The sequence below is a fragment of the Ictidomys tridecemlineatus genome, chromosome 5, assembly GCF_052094955.1.
Source record: "Ictidomys tridecemlineatus isolate mIctTri1 chromosome 5, mIctTri1.hap1, whole genome shotgun sequence".
Classification (NCBI taxonomy): domain Eukaryota; kingdom Metazoa; phylum Chordata; class Mammalia; order Rodentia; family Sciuridae; genus Ictidomys; species Ictidomys tridecemlineatus.
The window spans coordinates 66,261,009-66,269,531 of record NC_135481.1 but is presented as its reverse complement, the minus strand read 5'-3'; the positions used below and the strand labels follow the sequence as shown (position 1 = coordinate 66,269,531).

Sequence of the window (8,523 nt, the reverse complement as noted above, 5' to 3'; positions counted from 1 at the left end):
GGGAATTCTGGGAAACTCGACGCTGCGCCAGCCACCGCCCCTCCCCCCACCGGTCTCGGGGCGCGGCGCAGCTGTAGGACTTGAGGGCGGCGCTCGCAGCTAACGGGCCAGGCCCACCGCCTACCGCCAGGAGCGGTGGCTGTGCGCGCTCCCCAGCGCAAGAAGGTCCCGCCAAGCGGGAGGACGAGGGCCGAAGCCTTTCGGACCGAGCGCGGAGGGCGTCGCGCCCTCGTACCGTGGAGCCCCCCTCAACAGAGTTTTCTCTTGGGACTTTAACCCAGGCGGCGACGCCCGCAGAAGTCTTCCCATTGTCTTCTTCCTTGAGTGAGGACGTCCCTCCCGGAGTTTCCCGGCGGACACTCTCAGGTCCACAGAAACGCAGGATTGCGTGGATTTGCTCCACCAAATAATCTAAATGCCTTTTTTGGGGGAAAACAATCCAATCAACATTAATTAAGCCGACATAAATCGAACCTCTTCCGTGTGCCCCCCCCACCCCCCCCGCAACTTTCTGATAAAGGAAAAAAGCGGCGGGGGCGGGGGGAATGAAGTTCCTACTACTTCTTATTCAAGATAGTTTCAGCATATTATTTTTTTTCATTATCACAAATAATTGTCGCATTTTTCCTCTTGATGTTATATATTATAACCTTAGAATTTTGAGTACTTTGAGCACCAACGGCTAGAACTTGGAATTTTCTATCTAAAATAATAGACCCTACCTGTTTTGTTCTCTATAACTTAGTAAAGTGCACAAGATAACATTTGGAAAATAAGATGGAATTCATTCCCTAATGACCAAATTAAGGCTTTACTAATGAAGATTTTTTTTTTTTTAACATTTAAAGCATTTGGCAAGAAAGGTAGAATACATCAAAACAAAAGGCACGGAGTTTATTACACAAGGTTAAGAAGATGGATGGTCAAATTTTGTTTTGCCATTACCAAACATTTTATCTAGTGTCTGTCTCCATCTTTGCATGATATTATGCTTTGCTTGGTACAGATCTTCTACAGTTCAATAACAAATATTTATTGAGCACTCACTATGCAAGGCACTGTTCTGGATTCTTAGGACATAACAATAAAACAGACAAAAGTCTCTATCTCTGAGGAAGAGAGACAATAAGAAGAAAGAAACAAGCAAAACATGCTGTATGTTAGATAGTGATAAAGCTGAGGTGAAAATAAAATCGAGGGCTTTTAGAAAGGATGACAGAATGGCCACAGACAGCTCCTGAGAAAATGATGGCGGCGGTGTTAAGTGACAATGTAATTGGCCATTCAGCTTTCTGGACAAAAAGTATTCCATTGCAGGAAAAAAAGCAAATGTGAAACCACCACAAATGGTCCTGTTTCTAACATACTGGAGGAATGGTAAGAGGGTCTGAGCAGCCTAACAGAGGCAGGGAGGTATTAGCTTTTCTGTATCTGTGACCAAAATACAACTTGAGGAAAGATTTCTTTGGGCTCACAGTTTCAGAGGTTCATTCTATGGTCAGCAGGCTCCAAGGCAGAAACATCATGGCAGAAAAGCATGGTAGGGAAATCTGCTCAGCTCTTGGCAGCCTAGAAGCATGTGGAGACAGAGAAGCCAGAGACAAGAAATAAATCCTCAAAGATATACCATAGGGCTGGGGTCGTGGCTCAGTGGCAGAGCACTTGCCTGGCATGTGTGAGGCACTGTGTTCAGTTCTCAGCATGGCATATAAATAAGTGAATAAAATAAAAGTTCATCAGCATCTAAAAAATTTTTTTAAAGATACACCGCAGTGATCTACTTTTCCAGCCATGCCCCACCTGCCAACAATTACCACCCAGTAGTCTTCAAATTACTAATCCATCAAATAGATTAATCCACTGATGAGGTTATAGGCCTCATAATCCACCATTTCCTAAAAGCCCCAGCTCTGAACCTTTCTTTACTGGGGATCATATTTTCAAAACGAGCTTTGGGAGACATTCCAGACCCAAACCATAACAGGGAGCATAGTGGAAAATGGAATTAGATTGGTAACAATAAGTATGTCACCTAAGACTTTGTAGGTAAGGGATTTCACGTTGAACAGAGAAGTGACATGATGTGGCTTAATGTTTTAATTTGATCGCATTGGATTATGTTGAGAGTAGACTAAATGGAGATAGGGCAAAAGCAAGGAGATCTGTTATTGTTGTGTGGACCTGGCTTAACAGTGGAAATAGGGTCATATTTTTGACATATTTTGAAGAGAAAACCAATAGGTTTTGCTGACAGATTATGGAGTATGAGAGTAAGAGAAATCAAGGATCACTGCAATGGGTATGTAAATCTTAATAAACAAAACAGAGACCAATAGCAGCATATTATAATTTAAGATGAACTGTAGAAAAGTGGTCACTTATTGTTCAGATAAAACAACGAGTACTGAAGTGTTGGTAGAGTGGATGGAGAAGATACAGTGATGAAACATAAAAAACAATGGGGTTTTGTTACAGGTAGGGTATGAAGGTGGGAGGTGAAGGACAGGGTGCCAAAGAAGGGCCAGGTTTCTGTCCAGGGCTTACCTCAGATGAGAACAAAAGAATATTAGAGCCTTGTTAATAAAGACAACTATTCACACCTGGGGTTTCCCAGGGACTGAAATACAGGGTATCTTTCCCATTTATGGAGAAAAGAATCATAGAATTTTATAGCTGGGTAAGAACTCTGAGATCACCTACACTAATCTCATTTTATCAACAAAATTTGAAAAATAAACATCTTGCTTTTATAGTTTAGATTTGTGTGAGACAATGCAAGAATTGTTCAGAGATGGAATGGTTGGAATGTGAAAGTTGTAACCTAATCAATAGATTAATCCATTGATATGGATTAACTGAGAGGTAACTATAGGTAGGTAGAAAGGACTGGAGGAGGTGGGTCACTGGTGATGTGCTTTTAGGATTTATAATTTGTCCCAGGTGAGCAGAGCTCTCTGTCTCTGCTTCCTGCTCGCTGTGTCCTGACGTGCTTTCTTCTACCATGTCCTTCTGCCATGATGCCTCACCCAGAGCTATGGAGTCTGTGGACTGAGAACTCTGAAACTGTGAGCAAAAAGAAAAACAAAAAACAAAAAACTTTTCCTCCTCCGTTTTTCTTGTCAGATCTTTTGGTCACAATGATGAAAAAGCTGACGAAAACACTTGTCCCTACCTTCCTGGTTAGTGGCAGACTACTATCAGAACTGTGGTTTTTTTATTCCCATTTTAGGCCTTTTTCTGCTGTAGCACATTAGGAATTCCACTAATGTGAATCTAAACTGTTTGTAACACAGTTGTTTTGAAAGCCATCCACATTCCCTACAAAGCACTCCCCTTCTCAATGCTATTTCAATTCTTTGAATTACAGTGGGAGAGAAAGCCTCAATTAGGTGCCTCTTTAAGACATATAATTTGCCTTTTTATCAAGAAGGGTGCACTCCAGAATCAACAATCTGCAGGCGGTGGCAGCAGTAGCAGTGTAGAGCAAATACATGAACTTTGAATCCAAATCCTAAGATCTAAAGCCTTTGAATTCCCATTTGTTTTTTAAAACTTCCTAGATTTGAGGAATTTTTATTTAGACATCCAGATTTTGCAGCTGAAATTCTCCAGACATTGCCTCTGATAATGGTGATATTGTATTGCATAATAGGCTTATTTTCCCCCTTCCAGTTGCATTCTCAGTGGAGAAAAATGGCAATTAGGGAGTAATATTTTATTAACAACTATTTTTTATTAATTTACCATTTAAATTGCTTTTAGAGGAGATAATAAGGTATGACCCTGGGCTGAACTCATAGCTTTCTGGGTCTCAGTTTTCTCATCTGAAAATTAAGAAATGGAACCATTTAATTTTTTAAATAATTAGAGTGTTATAGTTATAAAAAACCATTTGATTTTTAAATACCTTTTAGCCCTATAGGTTTGTGCCATACAGACAGAGGAAATATGCAAAAATGAAAAGTTACCCTCGTAGGATAACAGGCTATAGGTGATTTCATTTCTTTAAAAGTTTTTATTCTTTTCATTAAAAATTATTAAAGTATTAAAATACCACCATTTTATAAAATCATTATCATTAAAATAATCTTTCATGCCAAACTTATTTTCGGAGAGTAAAGTTCTTTACAGTATTTTGATTTCCTCTTGCAAGAAACATGTAAAATTTTTCAAGGGTAAATTATCCAGTGAAGGATTGTTCAAGAAATAATCAAAAAGGAAATAACCTATATAGGGAGCCTCTTACTAAGGAATTGTCGAGGAAGAGGAAGAAAGAGAGAAAGAATATTCCTCTCTCTTCTTGGTCATGTAACAAGATAAACAGTCTGTCTCAGGAAGAAGTAATAATTATTCCAAAATCTGTAGCTTGTTAAGCCTTCATGGTTTTGCTCTTGAAATCTGGAAGTATAAATTATTGAGTGTCCTTTAGATAGAAACTTCTGTATTTTCCTATGAAGGATAAAGATGTAGAATGTGTACACTGCTCTCAATATGTAATTGCTTAACATTAGCAGTTAAGTTGGGTTTTTAGACTCCTTTAAGGTCTGATGAATCATTCCCTAAGTAACAAATCAGTGTCATAAATCTGATCAAAAGACCTTAAGTGCCAAGATTTGGTGTTCCTAATATATATATTTCTATATACTTGCTGTGGTTTGGATATTGGTTTGGCTGTCCCCAAAGGTCCATGATTAAAGACTTGGTCCTCGGAGTAGTGCTACTGGGATGCAGTGGAGCCATTAGGAGATGAGGCCTAGTTGGAGGTCCTTTGGTCATTGAGGTCATGCCCTTGAATTATGGGACCCCAACTTGTTCATTCTGTCCTCCTCTCTCACTCCATTCCCTTCTGGCTGGAGATGTGGGAGCTAGTGTGTAATGCTACCAAAATATGCCATCATCCATAGATGATGAGTTAATGCAGGTACTAGCCTTTGAACCTAGAACTGAGTTAATGCAGGTACTAGCCTTTGAACCTCCAAAATTGTGAGCTAAATCTTTTCTTTTTATAGATTAGTTGTCTTGGGTATTTCATTGTACTAATACAAAACTATGTAATATCATTCAGATGTTGCCTGAATTTAAAGGTCTTCTGAAATCCTAATGGTTGGCTAGGATGATTCTTACTCTTGGCAGTGTTGGCTTTTGACTTCAACTGTCTGTCTTGGTAAGTTTTTCTCTATCTTGGACTCTCTGGCCCTAGAAACTATTGTTTTCCACTTGCCACTTTGTCATCAACTATTTTTTGCAATTATTAGCTTTTACTTTGGCTTACAGTTAGTTATTGTTGTTAGGGCTTTTGTTTGTTTGTTTTGAGAACCCAGTAAAACTTTACCCATGGCTGTTATTACAGGTCCCAAGTTGAAAAACACCTGCATCATTTCTGCACCACATGGGAGCTAAGCATACTTAGAAACACCATTGCAAACCCAGCTGCCTAAATCAACTATACCACTGCACCTCTCTTGCTGTGCCTCTCCCTGAAGATGCAGAGGCTCCCTACAAAGATGACTTCCAAAAGTACCAAGGGAAGTGAGACAAAATTCCTGTTCAACAGTTGTTGGGGATTTCACCAGCTTTTTAACACTACGATCTCTTACTCCAAACTGGGACCAGACTTTTCTCAAAGTCTGACTTCTCCAAAATATGTGCTACTTCCATTTCATGTCTTGTGGGAACTTCCTCAATATCCTCTGCTCTCTGTCTTTCTGACTACTTTGTTGAAGGCTCAACTGTTTTCTCTAGGGCAACAAACTTTATCCTTTCATGGTGCAAGGCAAACCTGATTTAGGGGGAAGGAACAGGTGAAAAATATGTGTGCTAGGAATATTTTCAAGAAGTTTAAGTGGAGGGCTCGGGTTGTGGCTCAGTGGTAGAGTGCTCACCTAGCATGTACGAGGCCCTGGGTTCTATTATCAGTACCACATAAAAATAAATAAATAAAGGTATTGTGTCCAACTACAACTAAAAACTAAACATTAAAAAAATAAGAAGTTTAAGTGGAATTACTTTGGTAGAACTAGAGTGCAAAGAATTAGGGAAAAAATGGAAATGTCCTGTTTTATGTGGAGACTAAGCCACATAAATGTATCTCCCTCTGCCACCCTGATAGTGAAATAAATTTAATTATTGTGAAGACACAAAGTGGGCCATCAGCAGAAACAACATTGGTGAATAGCTGGAAGATAAAAAATAGAAATGTGGGGCGGAGATGAAGATAAAATAGGATTAGGAGGCCACAGCCTAAAATACATGTAAAAGCACATATAGCCAAAGACTCAAGAGAGGCTTAGGACCCTTATGTATCTGGTTGAATGAGAAAACATGGGAAAGTAATGTGGAGCTAAAAATAAGCATTAATTGAAAATGAAACCTCCATAAACCCCTCCTCCATTCCTAGAATTTCAGGCAACTGAGCACCTATTCCCAACAAGCAGTTATAACTTCATGTCCTTTTCCAGAGAAATCAAATGGCCCAATAGCAAAGGTCTTGGCACTCTGACATTTGAAAGTCCTGCAACAACAGCTAACCTGTCTTCCAGGCAACAGGTCCCAACTCCTAAATTGTGTATTTAACATGTCATTCTTAAATACAAATATGCTATCAAGGATTCCCAGAAATTGTAGGAAATTTTGCAACATGAGTAATAGCAAGATAAATAAACAGAAATACAGACCCCCAAATAAAAATTCAGAGTAGAGATAAGTACTTTAAGCAACAATACTTTTTACACAGAGATTTGAGAAAACGCAGCAACCATAAAACAACACCAGATGCTATGAGAAACATTCAGAAAAAAATAAGGAGCCTGGAAATTAAAGACAGTTTGCCAAAATATTCAGAATAAAGTTTGGAAGGCAAAATGAATAAATTTCACAGAAAACAGGGCTGGGTCAAGCTCTTGCCTAGCATGGGTGAAGCATTGGGTTTGATTCTCAGCACTGCATATAAATAAATAAGTAAAGGTCCATCAATAACTAAAAAAAATTTTTTTAAAATTTCACAGAAAACAGAACAAAAAACCAAAGGTAGCAAAGTAGGAGTTATATGAGGGAAAAGATAAGAGAAATAGGTTTTATATCAGTAAGATGAACTACAGAGACATTAGAGAAGATAAAGAGGATATCACCAAAAAAAAGTATATTTTTTCAAAAGTGAAAAGAATTTCCCACTTGAAAGGGCATCCCAAGTGCCCTTCAAAATTAATAGAAAAAGGACGAGTGTCTTATCCTATCATTGTGAAATTTCAGAACATCAAACATAAAGGAAAGATCTTGAAAACTTCCAGTGAAAGTATAGGGCAATTATTGAGGAATGAGAATCAGAATAGTGTCAGATCCTTCATCAGCAACAAGGATTGTCATAAGACAATGGAGCATTTCCTTCAAATGAAAGAGGGGAAACCAATTGTATTTACAATTTCATATCTATCCAAAATGTCATCCCCAAACAAGGGAAAAATAAAGACATTTTGGGACTCAGAAAGTATACTTTCCATGTATTCTATCCTAGTGTGTTACCAGAATATAAGTTCTAATAAAATTAGAGAATAATGTTCTCACATACATAAAGAACAAACAAAGCCAAAAAAAAATATGGAGATTGAAAAATAGTGAATTGGGCTGGTAGTATAGCTCAGTGGTAGAGCACTTGCCTGGCACGTTCAAGGCCCTGGGCTCAATCCTCAACATCACATGCATGCGCACGTGTGCACACATACACACACAAATCTAACTAAGGAAAATAATGAATTTAAGTCTCAGTGTCATGTGTATACAGCAAACCTAGAATCCAGTCCATTCAGAGTAGCAGAGCTCTTGCTAGTGTGCATAAAGTCCTGGATATTATCCCAGCAATGAAAAACTGTTCATAAAGAAACTACGTTTAGCCTTGAGTTTTCCCATGTTAATACATCTTTAAATTTCTATTGAAGGAGCTATACTATGTTCCTTAAAAACATAATCAAAATCATGCATTTGGTCAAGACAGGTCTGAACAGAACACAAAATATTAAGATCCTTTGCCTTGGCTGGTGATGCTCACCCTGTACTGATCAGGACTAAGGAACTAAAGATAATAATGTAGACAAAGAGCAGATTCAGCACAGTGAGGAAATGAAAAGGGCAGGAAGAGGAGGTTGTGGTCAGAGAGGAATTTCAGTTTTAAATGATAACAGCTCTTAGGTGTGACCAAACTTGCCAGAGGATGGCATGGGGTGGAAGTTGAGAAAGTTAAGGGACGTAAAGGCAACATATTAGTAGAAATGAAATATGTGAAAACCAATTGAGCCACTGAAGAATGAAGGGAAAGTCCTGGAAATTAGTAGAGAAGGAAGAAGTGTGGTGTAAATAAGAGGCATAAAAATAACAGATTTCTTCCTTATGATTCATATATTACTCAGAGGACTCTGAATTCCCAGAATGTCTATTGAGAATTCCAAGTTACTTACTAGTAACATTCAAGTATTATATTTCACTGATCTGCTTTGCTCTTAAATTCAGTGCTGTTAGAAGTCTAATGCCTCC

General features: G+C 38.6%; 1 long non-coding RNA gene across 1 annotated transcript; it reads left to right on the top strand.

Annotated features, from left to right (window-relative positions):
• The first annotated feature begins 140 nt into the window (after nt 1-140).
• LOC144377828 (uncharacterized) lies at nt 141-7,483 on the top strand. Its single transcript, XR_013439006.1, has 2 exons — nt 141-1,377; nt 5,351-7,483. It is a non-coding gene; the product is annotated as an uncharacterized LOC144377828 (long non-coding RNA).
• The last annotated feature ends 1,040 nt before the right edge of the window (nt 7,484-8,523 follow it).